The sequence below is a fragment of the Arachis stenosperma genome, chromosome 10 (genome assembly GCF_014773155.1).
Source record: "Arachis stenosperma cultivar V10309 chromosome 10, arast.V10309.gnm1.PFL2, whole genome shotgun sequence".
NCBI classification, from domain to species: domain Eukaryota; kingdom Viridiplantae; phylum Streptophyta; class Magnoliopsida; order Fabales; family Fabaceae; genus Arachis; species Arachis stenosperma.
The window spans coordinates 107,875,952-107,894,199 of record NC_080386.1 but is presented as its reverse complement, the minus strand read 5'-3'; the positions used below and the strand labels follow the sequence as shown (position 1 = coordinate 107,894,199).

Here is an 18,248-nt window from a genome sequence, read left to right as displayed (position 1 = left end):
TATGTTGCCTTTTCTGTTGAGAAAGGTTTAATGTTTGAATCATATCTTTTCTTGATAGCCAAGTTATTAATTTTTAAAATCAAATCTTTTTAAAATTGTTTTCAAATCATATCTTCTCAATCACATATTTTTTAAAACCAATCATATCTTCTTAACTTCATCTTTTTCAAAATAGTTTTCAATCAAATCTTTTTGACTTCTAATTTCAAAATCTTTTTCAAAAATCACTTGATTTCTTTCCCACTCTTATTTTCGAAAATTAATTAGTGTTTTTCAAAATGTTTTCAAAATCTTTTACTTAATTTTCGAAAATTACTTCCCTTCTTCTCACATCCTTCTATTTATGGACTAACACTATTCCTTAATGCAAAATTCGAACTCCATCTTCTTTGATAAGTTCGAATTTTCTACTTCTGTCTTCTACTTTTCTTTTCCTCTGACACCTCAAGGAATCTCTATACTGTGACATAGAGGATTCCACATTTTCTTGTTCTCTTCTCTTTCATATGAGCAGGAGCAGAGACAAAGGCATTCTAGTTGAAGCTGACCCTGAACCTGAAAGGACCTTGAAGCGAAAGCTAAGAGAAGCTAAGGCACAATTCTCTATAGAGGACCTAACAGAAATCTTCAAAGAAGAAGAAGACATGGCAGCCGAAAACAACAACAATGCAAACAATGCAAGGAAGGTGCTGGGTGACTTTACTGCACCTACTCCCAATTTCTATGGGAGAAGCATCTCTATCCCTGCCATTGGAGCAAACAACTTTGAGCTTAAGCCTCAATTAGTTTCTCTAATGCAACAGAATTGCAAGTTTCATGGACTTCCACTGGAAGATCCTCATCAGTTTTTAGTTGAATTCTTGCAAATCTGTGACACTGTCAAGACCAATGGGGTTGACCCTGAGGTCTACAGACTTATGCTATTCCCTTTTGCTGTAAGAGACAGAGCTAGGACATGGTTGGACTCACAACCTAAAGAAAGCCTGGACTCATGGGAAAAGCTAGTCAATGCCTTCTTGGCAAAGTTCTTTCCACCTCAAAAATTGAGTAAGCTTAGAGTGGAAGTCCAAACCTTCAGACAGAAGGATGGAGAATCCCTCTATGAAGCTTGGGAAAGATACAAACAATTGATCAGAAAATGTCCTTCTGACATGCTTTCTGAATGGAGCATCATAGGTATTTTCTATGATGGTCTCTCTGAACTATCCAAGATGTCTTTGGATAGCTCTGCTGGAGGATCTCTTCATTTGAAGAAGACGCCTACAGAAGCTCAAGAACTGATTGAAATGGTTGCAAATAACCAATTCATGTACACTTCTGAAAGGAATCCTGTGAACAATGGGACTAATCAGAAGAAAGGAGTTATTGAGATTGATACTCTGAATGCCATATTGGCTCAGAATAAAATACTGACTCAACAAGTCAATTTGATTTCTCAAAGTCTGTCTGGAATGCAAAATGCACCAAGCAGTACTAAGGATGCTTCATCTGAAGAAGAAGCATATGATCCTGAGAACCCTTCAATGGAAGAGGTGAATTACCTAGGAGAACCCTATGGAAACACCTATAATTCTTCATGGAGAAATCATCCAAATTTCTCATGGAAGAATCAAGAGAGACCTCAACAAGGTTTCAACAACAATAATGGTGGAAGAAACAGGTTTAGCAATGGCAAGCCTTTTCCATCATCTTCTCAGCAACAGACAGAGAATTCTAAGCAGAACACCTCTGACTTAGCAACCATGGTCTCTGATCTAATCAAAACCACTCAAAGTTTCATGACTGAAACAAGGTCCTCCATTAGAAATTTGGAGGCACAAGTGGGACAGCTGAGCAAGAAAGTTACTGAACTCCTTCCTAGTACTCTCCCAAGCAACACAGAAGAAAATCCAAAAGGAGAGTGCAAGGCCATCAACATGGCCGAATTTGGAGAGGAAGGAGAGGCAGTGAACGCCACTGAGGAAGACCTCAATGGGCGTGCACTGACCTCCATTGAGTTCCCCAATGAGGAACCATGGGAATCTGAGGCTCAAAATGAGACCATAGAGATTCCATTGGATTTACTTCTGCCTTTCATGAGCTCTGATGAGTATTCTTCCTCTGAAGAGGATGAGTATGTCACTGAAGAGCAAGTTGCTAAATACCTTGGAGCAATCATGAAGCTAAATGACAAGTTATTTGGAAATGAGACTTGGGAGAATGAACCTCCTTTGCTCACCAAAGAACTGGATAACTTGTCTAGGCAGAAATTACCTCAAAAGAGACAAGATCCTGGGAAGTTTTCAATACCTTGTACCATAGGCACCATGACCTTCAAGAAGGCTCTGTGTGACTTAGGGTCAAGTGTAAACCTCATGCCTCTCTCTGTAATGGAGAAGCTAGGGATCTTTGAGGTGCAAGCTGCAAGAATCTCATTAGAGATGGCAGACAACTCAAGAAAACAAGCTCATGGACTTGTAGAGGATGTTTTGGTAAAGATTGAAAACCATTACATCCTTGCTGATTTCATAGTCCTAGAGACTGGGAAGTGCATGGATGACACCATCATCCTTGGCAGACCCTTCCTAGCCACAGCAAAGGCTGTGATTGATGTTGATAGAGGCGAACTGATCATTCAAGTGAATGAAGAATCCTTTGTATTTAAGGCTCAAGGATATCCCTCTATCACCATGGAGAGGAAGCATGAAGGGCTTCTCTCAAATCAGAGTCAAACAGAGCCCCCACAGTCAAACTCTAAGTTTGGTGTTGGGAGGCTACAACCAAACTCTAAGTTTGGTGTTGAACCCCCACATTCAAACTCTAAGTTTGGTGTTGGGAGGTTCCAACATTGCTCTGAGAAAATGTGAGGCTCCATGAGAGTCCTCTGTCAAGCTAATGACATTAAAGAAGCGCTTGTTGGGAGGCAACCCAATGTTATATTTTGACTATTTTCTTTTGTTATTTTATGTTTTTTGTAGGTTGATGATCATGAGAAGTCACAAAATCAATTGAAAAAGCAAAAACAGAATGAAAAACAGGAAGAAAAACAGCACACCCTGGAGGAAGAACCCACTGGCGTTTAAACGCCAGTGAGGCTAGCAGTTGGGCGTTTAACGCCCAGTCTGGCACCATTCTGGGCGTTTAACGCCAGAAAGGGGCACCAGACTGGCGTTAAACACCAGAAAAGGGCAAGAACCTGGCGTTAAACGCCAGAAATGGGCACCAGCCCGGCGTTTAACGCCAGAATTGGCTCAAAACGTGATTTTGCTTGCCATTTGGTGCAGGGATGACTTTTCCTTGACACCACAGGATCTGTGGACCCCACAGGATCCCCACCAACCCCACCACTCTCTCTCTTCTTCACTCATTCACCAATCACCTCAATACCTCTTCCCCAAAAACCCTTCACCTATCAAATCCCTTCTTTCTCTTCACCACTCACATCCATCCTTCATAAAACCCCACCTACCTCACCATTCAAATTCAAACTACTTTCCCACCCAAACCCACCCTCACTTGACCGAACTTTACCCTTCCCCCTCTCCTATATATACCCTTCTTCACTCCTTCATTTTCACACAACCTAAACACCACTTCTCCCCCTCTTTGGCCGAACACAAAAGCCACTCCCTTCTTCCTCATTTCTTCTTCTTCTACTCTCTTCTTTCTTCTTTTGCTCGAGGACGAGCAAACCTTTTAAGTTTGGTGTGGTAAAAGCGTTGCTTTTTCGTTTTTCCATAACCATTTATGGCATCCAAGGCCGGAGAAACCTCTAGAAAGAGGAAAGGGAAGGCAAAAGCTTCCACCTCCGAGTCATGGGAGATGGAAAGATTCATCTCAAGGGTGCATCAAGACCACTTCTATGAAGTTGTGGCCTTGAAGAAGGTGATCCCCGAGGTCCCTTTTTCACTCAAAAAGGGTGAATATCCAGAAATCCGACATGAGATCCGAAGAAGAGGTTGGGAAATTCTTACCAACCCCATTCAACAAGTCGGAATCTTAATGGTTCAAGAGTTCTATGCCAATGCATGGATCACCAAGAACCATGATCAAAGTGTGAACCCGGACCCAAAGAATTATCTTACTATGGTTCGGGGGAAATACTTGGATTTTAGTCCGGAAAGTGTAAGGTTGGCATTCAATTTGCCCATGATGCAAGGAGATGAACACCCTTACACTAGAAGGGTCAACTTTGATCAAAGGTTGGACCAAGTCCTCACAGTCATATGTGAAGAGGGCACACAATGGAAGAGAGATTCAAGAGGCAAGCCGGTTCAATTGAGAAGGCATGACCTCAAACCCGTGGCTAGAGGATGGTTGGAGTTTATCCAACGCTCAGTCATTCCCACTAGCAACCGGTCCGAAGTTACTCTAGACCGGGCCATCATGATTCATAGCATCATGATTGGAGAAGAAGTGGAAGTTCATGAGGTTATAGCCCAAGAACTCTATAAGGTGGCGGACAAGTCCTCTACCCTAGCAAGGTTAGCCTTTCCTCATCTCATTTGTCACCTCTGTTATTCAGTTGGAGTTGACATAGAGGGAGACATCCCCATTGATGAGGATAAGCCCATCACTAAGAAGAGGATGGAGCACACAAGAGACCCCACTCATCATGAGATCCCTGAGATGCCTCAAGGGATGCACTTTCCTCCACAAAACTATTGGGAGCAACTGAACACCTCCCTAGGAGAACTAAGTTCCAACATGGGACAACTAAGGGTGGAGCATCAAGAACACTCCATCATCCTCCATGAAATTAGAGAAGATCAAAGAATCATGAGAGAGGAGCAACAAAGACAAGGAAGAGACATTGAGGAGCTCAAACACTCCATAGGATCTTCAAGAGGAAGAAAGAGCCGCCATCACTAAGGTGGACCCGTTCTTTAATCTCCTTGTTCTTTATTTTCTGTTTTTCGAATTTTAGTGCTTATGTTTATCTATGTTTGTGTCTTGTGATCATTAGTGTCTTAGTGTCTATGCCTTAAAGTTATGAATGTCCTATGAATCCATCACCTTTCTTAAATAAAAAAATGTTCTTAATTGAAAAAGAAAAAGAATTGCATGAATTTTGAATTTTATAGCAGTTTAATTATTTTGATGTGGTGGCATTACTTTTGTCTTCTGAATGTATGCTTAAACAGTGCATATGTCTTTTGAATTTGTGGTTCATGAATGTTGGCTCTTGAAAGAATGATGAAAAAGGAGACATGTTACTGAGGATCTGAAAAATCATAAAAATGATTCTTGAAGCAAGAAAAAGCAGTGAATACAAAAAAAAAGAGGCGAAAAAAAAAACCGAAAAAAAAGGGAAAGAGAAAAAGAAAGAATAAAGTTGTGATCCAAGGCAAAAAGAGTGTGCTTAAGAACCCTGGACACCTCTAATTGGGGAATCTAGCAAAGCTGAGTCACAATCTGAAAAGGTTCACCCAATTATGTGTCTGTGGCATGTATGTATCCGGTGGTAATACTGGAAGACAGAGTGCTTTGGGCCACGGCCAAGACTCAATAAGTAGCTGTGTTCAAGAATCATCATACTTAACTAGGAGAATCAATAACACTATTTGGATTCTGAGTTCCTAAAGAAGCCAATCATTTTGAGTTGCAAAGGATAGAGTGAGATGCCAAAACTGTTCAGAGGCAAAAAGCTAAAAGCCCCGCTCATCTAATTAATACTGATCTTCATAGATGTTTTTGGAATTCATTGCATATTCTCTTCTTTTTATCTTATTTGATCTTCAGTTGCTTGAGGACAAGCAACAATTTAAGTTTGGTGTTGTGATGAGCGGATAATTTGTACCCTTTTTGGCATTGTTTTTAGTATGTTTTTAGTAGTTTTAGTTGAGCTTTTAGTATCTTTTTATTAGTTTTTAGTTAAAATTCACTTTTCTGGACTTTACTATGAGTTTGTGTATTTTTCTGTGATTTCAGGTATTTTCTGGCTGAAATTGAGGGACCTGAGCAAAAATCTGATCCAGAGACTGAAAAGGACTGCAGATGCTGTTGGATTCTGACCTCCCTGCACTCGAAGTGGATTTTCTAGAGCTACAGAAGCCCAATTGGCGCGCTCTCAACGGCGTTGGAAAGTAGACATCCTGGGCTTTCCAGCAATATATGATAGTCCATACTTTGCCCAAGATTTGATGGCCCAAACCGGCGTTCAAAGTCACCCTCAGAAATTCCAGCGTTAAACGCCGGAACTGGCACCTAAATGGGAGTTAAACGCCCAAACTGGCATAAAAGCTGGCGTTTAACTCCAAGAAGAGTCTCTACACGAAATTGCTTCATTTCTCAGCCCAAGCACACACCAAGTGGGCCCGGAAGTGGATTTTTATGTCATTTACTCATCTCTGTAAACCTTAGGCTACTAGTTTTCTATAAGTAGGACCTTTTGCTATTGTATTAGAAATCTTTTGATCATGCTTTGATGATTAAACCCTCTTTGGGGGAGGCTGGCCATTCGGCCATGCCTAGACCTTGTTCTTATGTATTTTCAACGGTGGAGTTTCTACACACCATAGATTAAGGTGTGGAGCTCTGCTGTACCTCGAGTATTAATGCAATTACTATTGTTCTTCTATTCAATTCCGCTTGTTCTTTGTCCAAGATATCACTTGTTTTTCAACTTGATGAATGTGATGATCCGTGACACTCATCATCATTCTCACTTATGAACAAAGTGACTGACAACCACTTCTGTTCTACAAGCAACCAAGGCTCTAGTGCTTATCTCTTGAATTCTTTAACCGGAATCTTCGTGGTATAGGCGAGAACTGATGTCGGCATTCAAGAGAATCCGGAAGGTCTAACCTTGTCTGTGGTATTCTGAGTAGGATTCAATGATTGAATGACTGTGACGTGCTTCAAACTCCTAGCAGGCGGGGCGTTAGTGACAGACGCAAAAGAATCACTGGATTCTATTCTGGCCTGACCGAGAACCGACAGCTGATTAGCCATATGCTGTGACAGAGCATAGGAACATTTTCACTGAGAGGATGGGAGGTAGCCACTGACAACGGTGAAACCCTACATAAGCTTGCCATGGAAAGGAGTAAGAAGGATTGGATGAAGACAGTAGGAAAGCAGAGAGACGGAAGGGAAGGCATCTTCATACGCTTATCTGAAGTTCCTACCAATGAATTACATAAGTACCTCTATCTTTATCTTTATGCTTTATTCGTATATCACTATACCCATTTGAGTCTGCCTGACTAAGATTTACAAGGTGACCATAGCTTGCTTCATACCAACAATCTCCGTGGGATCGACCCTTACTCACATAAGGTATTACTTGGACGACCCAGTGCACTTGCTGGTTAGTTGTGCAAAATTGTGTTTATGCCATGGTATTGAGCACCAAGTTCTTGGGGCCATTACTAGGGATTATTTGAGTTGTGAAAAGTAGTGATCACAATTTCGCACACCATTTACCTATGATGCAACTTCATCGTTCTTAAACATATAAATCTTTAAACAACTTATAGAATAAAACAACTCCTCATGTTAAACTCTGCCTCCAAAATAAATAATTAATTACACATAAATAAAATTAACTGCACAATATATCACCATACATTTCAATCCATTTTTTTTATAACACGTTTAATTCCATTTATTGACAGCTTTTTAATTCACATCACCATTAGTACACCCATCATAACTAAAAAAAAATTTCATGCATTCGAATATAACAGCCCATTTTCCTATAATGGACTACTTTCCACTCATTAGCCCAAGATAAATAATGGCTCAGCTCATTCTGTAGAACAGCTAACAAAAATTCCAATAAGGAGCCAGCTTATTTAGGACTAGGACAATAATGATAAGCTATAAATTGAACACTAGACAAATGGACACACTGGTCACTTGCAAAACTATTCCATCAAATCAAAACCGCAAAACTATTCCATCAAATCAACACTATTAACATAATTTAGATTAAATTTGTATGCTGCAGAAGATTGGAACACAAAATTTCCATGTTTATACAGTGGTACACGTGATAACCTTCCCATAATATAAATATATTATATATATAATATAATATAAAATATTTGAGAAATGGTTCTATCTTTCATCCGGTGAATTATGGTTAGACATCTCATACATTTAAGGCTATTGTCAAAACAGCAGCTAGTTTCAAAAACGGGTTTAGATGGATGTGCAGTCACCCATGGTTGCCTACTGGTGCAGTCGGAGCCAAAGTTCTAACCATTAATATTTATTAATAATTTTCGTATATATGATGTATTTTTTAACAATGCTTGGAATCTTCATTGCATTTCCTCATTCATCTTGAATTACACCTATGCTGTCGAGGATACGCATTCTGAAGTATAGTTCGTTGTTACTATTCGAAGACCTCTTCTTCATCTCCCCAATAATTATGATAGAAATTTTTTAGAATACGTATCATCGATGGAATATTTAGCACTTACCATGGGACCGAGACTAACATTACTCTACATTTCCTTTTTCTCTTTGTTGTCCTTTCTTTTTGTAGGATCTCGATTATGGCCAATGATAACACATCCTCTCCTATTTCAACACACACTGAACTGGTGGCCATGAATACCATCCTCTAGGCAGAAGTGAAAAAGATGGCCGATCTTCTAGTTAGTAGAACCAATGGAAATAAGGAGGCTGGAGAGAAAAAGAATACAGACAAAGAAAATCTTGAAGATGAACATTATTATGAGACAAATGCAGTGATAGAAGTCATTCCTCCAAAAGCTACAAAAAGAATAGCAAACCCTTTCTCGGCAGAGATAATGAATTTTTAAATGCCAAAGAATTTTATACTCCTAACAACATTGAAGCCGTATGAAGGAATTGGTGACTCCAAGATAAACGTCAACAAATTCGAATCAATGATGTTTCTGAACGGTACTTTTAATCTAATCTTATGTCGTTCTTTTTCCACTTTCCTTGATGGAGTTGCTTTACTTTGGTCTTCTAGTTTGCTTGCAGGTTCAATTTCTAGCTTTGAAGAATTTACCAACCTATTCATCAACCATTTTGTGGCCTAAAAAATCTATATCCATGACTCTAATTACTTCAGCACCATCAAACAGGGCTAGTACAAAATCTTAAAAGATTACATGACAAGATTCACCAAAGTTGCGATGGAAATTCCTAATCTTAGTCCCAAGGTACATTTGCACGCTTTGAAAAGTAATCTCCACCCAAAAAAATTCCAAGAGATGATTGCTGTTACCAAACCTAAAACACTCACCGAATTTAAAGATAAAGCGGCTGGGTAGGTAGAGATCAAGGTACTTATGGAAGCCAAGAGAGCTAAAAAATAGACTCCCTAAAGAGATGAAAACAAGCACAGAAGATCAAATCAGACATAAGAACACAAGAAACCATTCAAACTGACACCAAAATTTAACTCCTCTACACAATTCAACATTAAAAGAGAAGACATAATAAAAAAATTCTTCATGTTAAGATTATAAAACCACCAAGCAAAGCAGGGACTTATCAAGACCAGAAGTACGTGGACAAAACAAAGCATTGTGCATTATACCAGAAATTTGGACACACAACCGATGAATGTGGTAGCAAAAAACCTACTGGAATGGCTGGCACGTCAAGGATTGCTGGATAAATACGTCAATGACCGAATTCAAAGAGATACAACAGACCTTGCAACAATGGCTGAAAACTCAAACCTTACCTCAGCATCTAAAGATAAAGAAAAATGGCATATCCAACCCCGACCTCCTACACCATGGGGAGTCATCAACTACATTTCAGGAGATTTTGCAGGAGGGAAAATTACCAACTCAACCAGAAAATGAAGTTATCGAGCAATATTAACTATGGAAGGGTCTTCATTTGCACCACAACCAACTTCCCCCCGCTAGCAACATCACTTTCAATACCTCAGATTTGCAGTCACAATGGCCAAACCTTGATGACTTTGTGGTATTCTCTATAAACATAGGGGACTTAATGGTCAAGAAAGTCTTACTTGATTCAGGAAGCAGTGCCAACGTGTTCTATTCAACCTTTAAGAAAATGCAACTAAGTGAAAATGCTTTGCAACTGTTAACCGGAGAATTGGTAGGGTTCTCTGAGAAAAGAGTTATCGTGACATGTTATGTTTGGTTGAGAACTACCCAAGGGGAACATCCGTACTAAAAAACCCTAGACATTCAATTTTTAGTAGTTGACTGTATAAGCCCCCTATAATATTATTTTGGGATAACCATTCCTTAATTCTTTTGGAGCTATTGTTTCAACGATTCACTTATGTGTAAAGTTTCTTGTGCAAGACGACATCGTTGCAACTGTACATGTTGACTATAAAGATGTAAGACAATGTTACAATACAGATTTGACACTAAGATCACCACCATAAGAACCTATTCAACAGTTCTTCTCTGTATACAACATCGACGATATCCCAACACTAGCCGAGCTTAACCATCGGGACAACTATGCAAGCCGACTACAACTCACAAGAAACAATTGCCAATATACAAACATCGGTTTTGCTTTTTCTACAGGTGATGCACAAAACCTCACGAAATTGCTTCAATACAAGGCTGATCTCTTTGCATGGACCCCGCGGATATGCCTTGAATCGACCCAAATATTATATGTCACAAACTCACTGTCAACCCAAACATCCAACCAATCCGGTAGAAAAAATGAAAGCTCGGGATTGAACGGAAAAATGTTACCATTTCAGAAACTCAGGAACTTCTCAACGAAGGATTCATACGTGAAATCAGATTCACATCATGGTTGGCAAATATAGTTATGGTAAAGAAAAGCTCGGAATGTGGTGCATATGTGTATATTTTACAAATTTGAACAAGATCTTTCCCAAAGATTCATACCCATTGCCGAGCATTGACAATTTAGTAGACAACACCTCCGGCTTCAAAGTTCTAAACTTCATGGATGTCTATTTCAGTTATAATCAGATACAGATGCACCAGAAGACCAAGACAAAACCGCATCAATAATTGATCACGATAATTTTTTTTATAAACTAATGCCTTTTAGACTTCAAAATACAGGTGCAACTTTCTAGAGGCTGATGGACAAGGTCTTCCGAGATCAGATTGGTCAGAACATATAAGTATACATCAATGACGTGGTAGTACAATCAAAATCTGAAGAGACCTACCAAACTGACCTTTTGGAAGTTTTCCAGCAATTACGAAAATACAACATGAGATTAAACCCCCAGAAGTGTGCATTTGGAGTCCATGGAAGTAAATTCCTTGGTTTTATTTAACACATCAAGGGATAGAAGCAAATCTCGACAAATGTTGAGCTGTAATCCAAATGAAGTCACCCCGAACTATCAAACAAGTTCAGCAACTCACCGAACGCCTGGCAGCACTATGAAGGTTCTTACCTGTAGCCACCGTAAGGTCATACCACTTCTTCAACAGCCTAGAAAAGGCCAAGAACTTCATATGCATAGATGAATGTGAACAAGCATTCACCGACTTAAAAAATATTCTCAGCTCTCCGCCAATCTTCCAAAAACTGTAATATGGTAAACCTCTCTATCTATATCTTTCGATTTTACATCACGCAATTAGCTCTGTACTTGTTATAGAAACAAGAAATGAGTAACACCCAGTTTATTTCGTCAGCAAGATATTACATAATGCAAAAATAAGATATCCAACTATAGAAAAACTAGCATTTGCTTTGATAATCACTGTTCGACATCTACACCATTATTTTCAAAGTCATCAAATCATAGTTCGGATTAATCAACCGCTGTGTCAAATACTAACATGGCCAGATCTTGTTGGAAGTCTCATCAAATGGTCAGTAGAACTATCAAAGTTCGACATCTCATATTAATCAAGAGGATCGTTGAAGGATCAAAATGTTGCCGACAATAGTCGACAATTTACTGATAAGAAAATATCATATTTTTTAATAAATCTTCACATTAAGCACCAATTTTTTTTTTGTGGAGCACCTAGAAAGTAACGGGCTTGCAAAGGCAGCCAATAAGATTATTTTGCAAGCTTTAAGGAAAAAGTTAACAAAAGCTAAAGGATGTTGGGCTGAGTGAATTCCTGAAATCTTATGGAGTTACAATACTATACCACAGTCCTCAACAAAAGAAACATTGTTCCGACTAGTGTACAGGAGCAGAATGCATGATACCAATAAAAATCTCTCAAGGATCAATCAGAACTAATCTCTTGGACGAAGAAAAAAATACACAAGCACTATTAGCCAAGCTTGATACACTGGATGAAGAACGCGATCTAGCTAGACTCAGGCAACAAACTATGCAAATCACAATATAGCAAAAATATAATAAGAAGGTACGTCCGAGAACACTACAGTAAGGATACCTGGTACTCCAAAAAATCGAAGATGTTCGAAAATCTCCAGGTCATGAAAAACTGACAGCAACTTGGGAAGGCCCTTTTAGGGTGACAAAGGTGCACAGAAATGGAGCATATTCTTTACAAACATTAACTGGGACCGACCTACCTAATACTTGGAACATATCATCATTATATTTGTACCATAGTTAATCCCTTGTAAAATATGGGGCCGAAAGGTACTCATTTTTCTTATCTTGAGCTTTTCATCATGCATCGGGTTTTACTCGGACAGGTTTTAACGAGGCCAATTACCCCGCACCTTCCACAACCAAAGGTATTGTCAATTCAAATAAAAATTATACAATATCTTATTCATACAAACCCAACATACAAAATTTGGAAGTTAACAAATCTTGGTACTTAAACACCATAAAACATCATACAATTCAAATGTCTAACCATTGTTCAGACAAAACAAAAATCGATATGAAAAGATAAGATACAATCCAATGATCACGAAAGATTAATAAAAAATTTCCCAAACTAAGGTAACCCAAAACGATCATATATTACATATCCTTCTCACCAGCAACCATATTTTCATCCTTGACCTCACCAATTTCATCATCAACAAGCTTACCATTGACAACTTTCTTGGTGACATCAAGATTGCCGACATCAAACTCGGGCAAAAAGGTCACAACCTGACTCACCGCCCGATCAAAACCAGCAGCAAACATCTCCAACACCTCATTTTTCAACTTGTGAATTCTGGAAGTCTTTTTTCCTTTGTCATTATCGGACTCTTTCATTTGGCTTTGTAATAGACAGATATGATCCTGCAGCTTTGTCACTTCTTCCTCTTTGCTTTTCATCTTTGAGGTTACATATACATAACATCGTCCCCTTCCATCAAAGATTTTTCCAATTTGGTTATCTTTTCTACAGCACCCCTTTCTTCAACACCAATCAGCTTTGTCATCTGACCTATGCATAATAACCTCGTACCAATCACCTACATAAACAAACATCAACATCAAACTAAATAAAGGTATACAAATATTTAATGACCTCATCTATACCAGAATATACTTTCCAATACCCTCTTTCCCAACTTTTTTCAACAGCTTCACATCACCAGAATGCTGAGCGACCTTATGAGCCAATTTTGAGAGTGAAAAAATTTTGCCCCAAACCGACTGTGCACCAGTCCCTTTGATATAACCATAAAGCCTTTTTTGCTTTTCAAACATAGTACTTGTAACACCCCAATTACCCAAAGCCTTACCTCTATCTGTAAAGCAAAGGTTAATCAGAGGTTACGACAGTCCTAGGGCTTATACATATTTATATATATAGAAGAAAATAATATATTATAGAAGCCTTGTAACACCCTACCATACAAAGTCTTATGCTTAAGTCATAATTCAGAGATGGCAAGGTATTACGACCTCTAAAAATAAAAATTTAGTACGTATAGTAGTATGAATGATTGATTATAACTAGGAGCCTTTATAGAAAAAGGGGTAAACGAAAATCGCAACTTGAAAGCGCAACACTCCGATCGATAACGTAACGAACAAGGATAAACCAACGCGCGATAATATATATACAAGGGAGTGTCAAAAACAAGAATATCAAGACTCGAAATTCGGCTGCGAAGATAACCGGTCCGAGCATAGCAATATATACATATGATAAGATAAGAAAAACCCCAAAGGAAACCCAAAGGGACACAAATACATAAAACCTATTCTCCAAAATCTCCCATAAGAGGAGTCATCACAGTTGTATTATTTAATGGAGATAAAAGTATCTAAGCAAAATATATAAACCAAAACATAGTTCCAAGAACAAAGGATCTTCGCAAATCTAGAAGTCTCCAGCATGCCTCAGCAGGAAACCTCACACCCTACATCTGAAAACCACAAAATCCGCATGGGTGAGAACCAGAGGTCCCCAGCATGGTAACAGCTTCCACATATATAATACATAATAATAGAGAAAAGCAAAAGGCAATTCTAGAACTTCCTCAAGATAATATCAAGCTTATAAACAAGCTAAACCATAAAAGGGCATATGACTAAAGGTTCTTCAGTCTAAACAATACTTCCCTTTCCAATTTCTTCAAACCTCCCAACTACCAGCAGGAGTATAATGTAGCAAACACAGTTATATCAAACAAGAAATATACAAATAGGAACAAATAAGGCATTTAGACAATTAGCAAGTAATATGCAGTCAAATAGGCAATCTCAAACAATTTGCGGCTTTATGCCCCGCCTTTCCACAATTGTAGCACAAACCCCATCCGGCCTTGCATGGTGCTCCCGGATGGTGACTTCCACACCTAGTACAAGCTTGATCATTCTGAGGCTGCTTCCCAAACTTCTTTCCTTGGGAGTTGTTGTTGTTGGGCCTCCTGAAAGAGCTTTCCCTCTTGAAAGGCGGACCTCTAGGTGCAAAGCTCTTCCCTCGGTTCTATGGGAATGATCCTTTGTGACTCCCTTTCTCAGCGGTTGCCCTTTTTACACACTCTTCAGCAACCCTACACTTGTTCACCAATTCGGAGAAAGTCCTAATCTCCATTGGTCCCACTGAGCTAAAGATATCGCTCCGGAGTCCTCCTTCATACTTAACACACTTCCATTCCTCATATTCCACCGGAGTCCCTTGGCACATACGAGAGAACCTGAATAGTTCTTCAAACTTGTCAGTATACTCTGATACGGACATGGTACCCTGCTTCAGCTGTAGTAACTCAAGTTCCTTAGCCGTCCTAGTAGAAGTCGGAAAGTACTTCTTATAGAACTCCTCTTGGAAGACATTCCAGGTGATATAGTCATCACCTTGCTGCAGAAGACGTCGGATACCTTGCCACCAATGCGACGCTTCACCTGTGAGCATATAGGTAGCAAACTCGACACGCTGTCCTTCAGGTACCACTTGTACTTGCAGTGCTCGCTCTATAGCCTGAAACCATGTATCAGCCTCAGTCGGACTAGCAGTTCCCTTGAACTTAGGCGGATTAACCTTCAAAAAGTTTGCCAGTGTCATCGGGCCCTGAACTCCACCTCCATCATTACCATGGTTGTTCATCTGTTGACCAAGAGCCTCAGCAGTGGCTTGCATAGCAGCAGCCATGTTCTCCAACGCAGTCATAAAGTTCACTAGGTCATTAGGGTTATTCTCCGGCACACGAGCAGTCGTACGACATCTCACACTACCTCTACCGCGTCCACGAGGCGCCATCTAGTTCCTATACACACCAAATAATCGATATTAAGTTGATCAGTCTCAATATCGGAAGTCTAGTGCTTCAAAGTCCCAAATGCATGCTCATGAACGTTTATGCCAATTATATCAAGCAGATATACTAATAGCACATAACACACACAGAGAATGCACAGAAGCATAGTTAGTCCATCCCTCAGGCTCTACAGGAATGAACTGCTCTGATACCATAATGTAACACCCTACCATACAGAGTCTTATGCTTAAGTCATAATTCAGAGATGGCAAGGTATTACGACCTCTAAAAATAAAAATTTAGTACGTATAGTAGTATGAATGATTGATTATAACTAGGAGCCTTTATAGAAAAAGGGGTAAACAAAAATCGCAACTTGAAAGCGTAACACTCCGATCGATAACGTAACAAACAAGGATAAACCAACGCGCGATAATATATATACAAGGGAGTGTCAAAAACAAGAATATCAAGACTCGAAATCCGGCTGCGAAGATAACCGATCCGAGCATAGCAATATATACATATGATAAGATAAGAAAAACCCCAAAGGGACACAAATATATAAAACCTATTCTTCAAAATCTCCCATAAGAGGAGTCATCACAGTTGTATTATTTAATGGAGATAAAAGTATCTAAGCAAAATATATAAACCAAAACATAGTCCCGAGAACAAAGGATCTTCGCAAATCTAGAAGTCTCCAGCATGCCTCAGCGGGAAACCGCACGCCCTGCATCTGAAAACCACAAAATCCGCATGGGTGAGAACCAGAGGTCCCCAGCATGGTAACAGCTTCCACATATATAATACATAATAATAGAGAAAAGCCAAAGGCAATCCTAGAACTTCCTCAAGATAATATCAAGCTTATAAACAAGCTAAACCATAAAAGGGCATATGACTAAAGGTTCTTCAGTCTAAACAATACTTCCCTTTCCAATTCCTTCAAACCTCCCAACTACCAGCAGGAGTATATTGTAGCAAACACAGTTATATCAAACAAGAAATATACAAATAGGAACAAATAAGGCATTTAGACAATTAGCAAGTAATATGCAGTCAAATAGGCAATCTCAAACAAATCATATAGTATGCATATGATGAATGCCTGTCCCTAGTGGCTGATGATATCATCTATCGGTTATAGAGCCAACCCGACAAGTCCTGGTAGCTAACCATTGGACTGTCTCTCTGTCACGCATCCCCAACTCGAGTTATACTCATCATAAACTTGATCATAATCATGATCTATATCCATCACCTTCACTGGTAAATATTTACGGGGGCGAGCTCATCCGGATCTTTCACAGTGACCGGCCACACTTATGACATAGGGTCAAAAGAGCTTCGAGTCTCAACCTGAAGCACGTGGTGGCTAGCCACTGCTTCCTCCCAAGGAAACTCTCATCTCCAACAGTGGAAGTGCAACATTCTCAATTCATTCAACAGCATATATGCATTTATACTTAGCCATAATCATGGCTCCGCCGTAACACGGCAATAATCTAGCCATCCGGCTCACGGTTAAATCCATAACCAGCCAATTCATTAACAATTACAGCCTTTTGGCCCATGGCATAATAAGCACTTCCACCACCATCCTCCGCCTCTCACCTAATCATCTTTGATCCTCATTGATCATTCATTTTTCCCTTGCTTCACTGGCAAGTTACAACGTTCACTAGCTCCTTTTCTAATAGCTAGGCATATCATAATGATTTAAGACATAAGTGGTGAGATCGGAGGCTTAGAAGTATGAGATTTGGCTTTTAAAACTCAAAAATCATCTTTGGGATGAAAACAGGGCCACGCGTACGCGCACTTCACGCGCACGCGTGGATGGCCTCAAAAACTCATCGACGCGTATGCGTCATGCACGTTAACGCGTGCATTGGAAAATACCCAAGCGACGCACACGCGTCAGCCACGCGTACGCGTGGGTGCTCTCGTGCCCCTAGCACAAAGCTGGCACAATTCTGGCACAACTCTCGGGCAACATGGCTGGGCATTGGGTGCAGCACATCGGTGCGCCCGCGCACACCACACGCATGCGTGGATGGCATTTTCCGGAAGAACGGTGCATACGCGCCAAGTGTGCTTACGCGCGAGGGGTCATTCTGCTAAAAATTTTCTAAGTTAAAAGCTGCAGAATTCACAGATTCAAACCTCAATCTTCCAACGGACATAACTTCCTCATTTTAAATCGTTTTTCACCCGTTCTTCGAACGGCATGGACATCCCGGATCCAATTTTATTTCTAAACAGATTTGGCACAAAATGGAGATTCGTAGTCCAAGTTATGTCCCATCAAAGTATGCCCAAAAACCATATTTTCATACAAAACCACAAGGTGCCATTTTCAAACAAGCCATTTTCAACTCTTTTCAAAATCAATCAAAACATGCCAATTTCATCCCTTTTCTTTGAAATCAATCAAAATATATTAAAATTCAACATCAAGCCTCCTCAACTCACACATTGACACTTTACCACAAATCACCAAAATCACTATCCCATTATTTTAACCCACTTCACCCAAGTGGCTCAAACCCAAGCACTTTAACATATCATATACTCTTCCTCATGTCAATTTTCAACAATACCAATTCCAATAGATCATCATTGTACACAATCAATGTCATACTCACCATCAACATGGTTCCACCCACAATTCAACCATACTCAATCATCAA

General features: G+C 39.6%; 1 non-coding gene across 1 annotated transcript; it reads right to left on the bottom strand.

Annotated features, from left to right (window-relative positions):
- Positions 1 to 1,049: 1,049 nt before the first annotated feature.
- On the bottom strand, positions 1,050 to 1,157 carry LOC130959604 (small nucleolar RNA R71). Its single transcript, XR_009078677.1, has one exon. It is a non-coding gene; the product is annotated as a small nucleolar RNA R71 (small nucleolar RNA).
- Between the last annotated feature and the right edge of the window lie 17,091 nt (positions 1,158 to 18,248).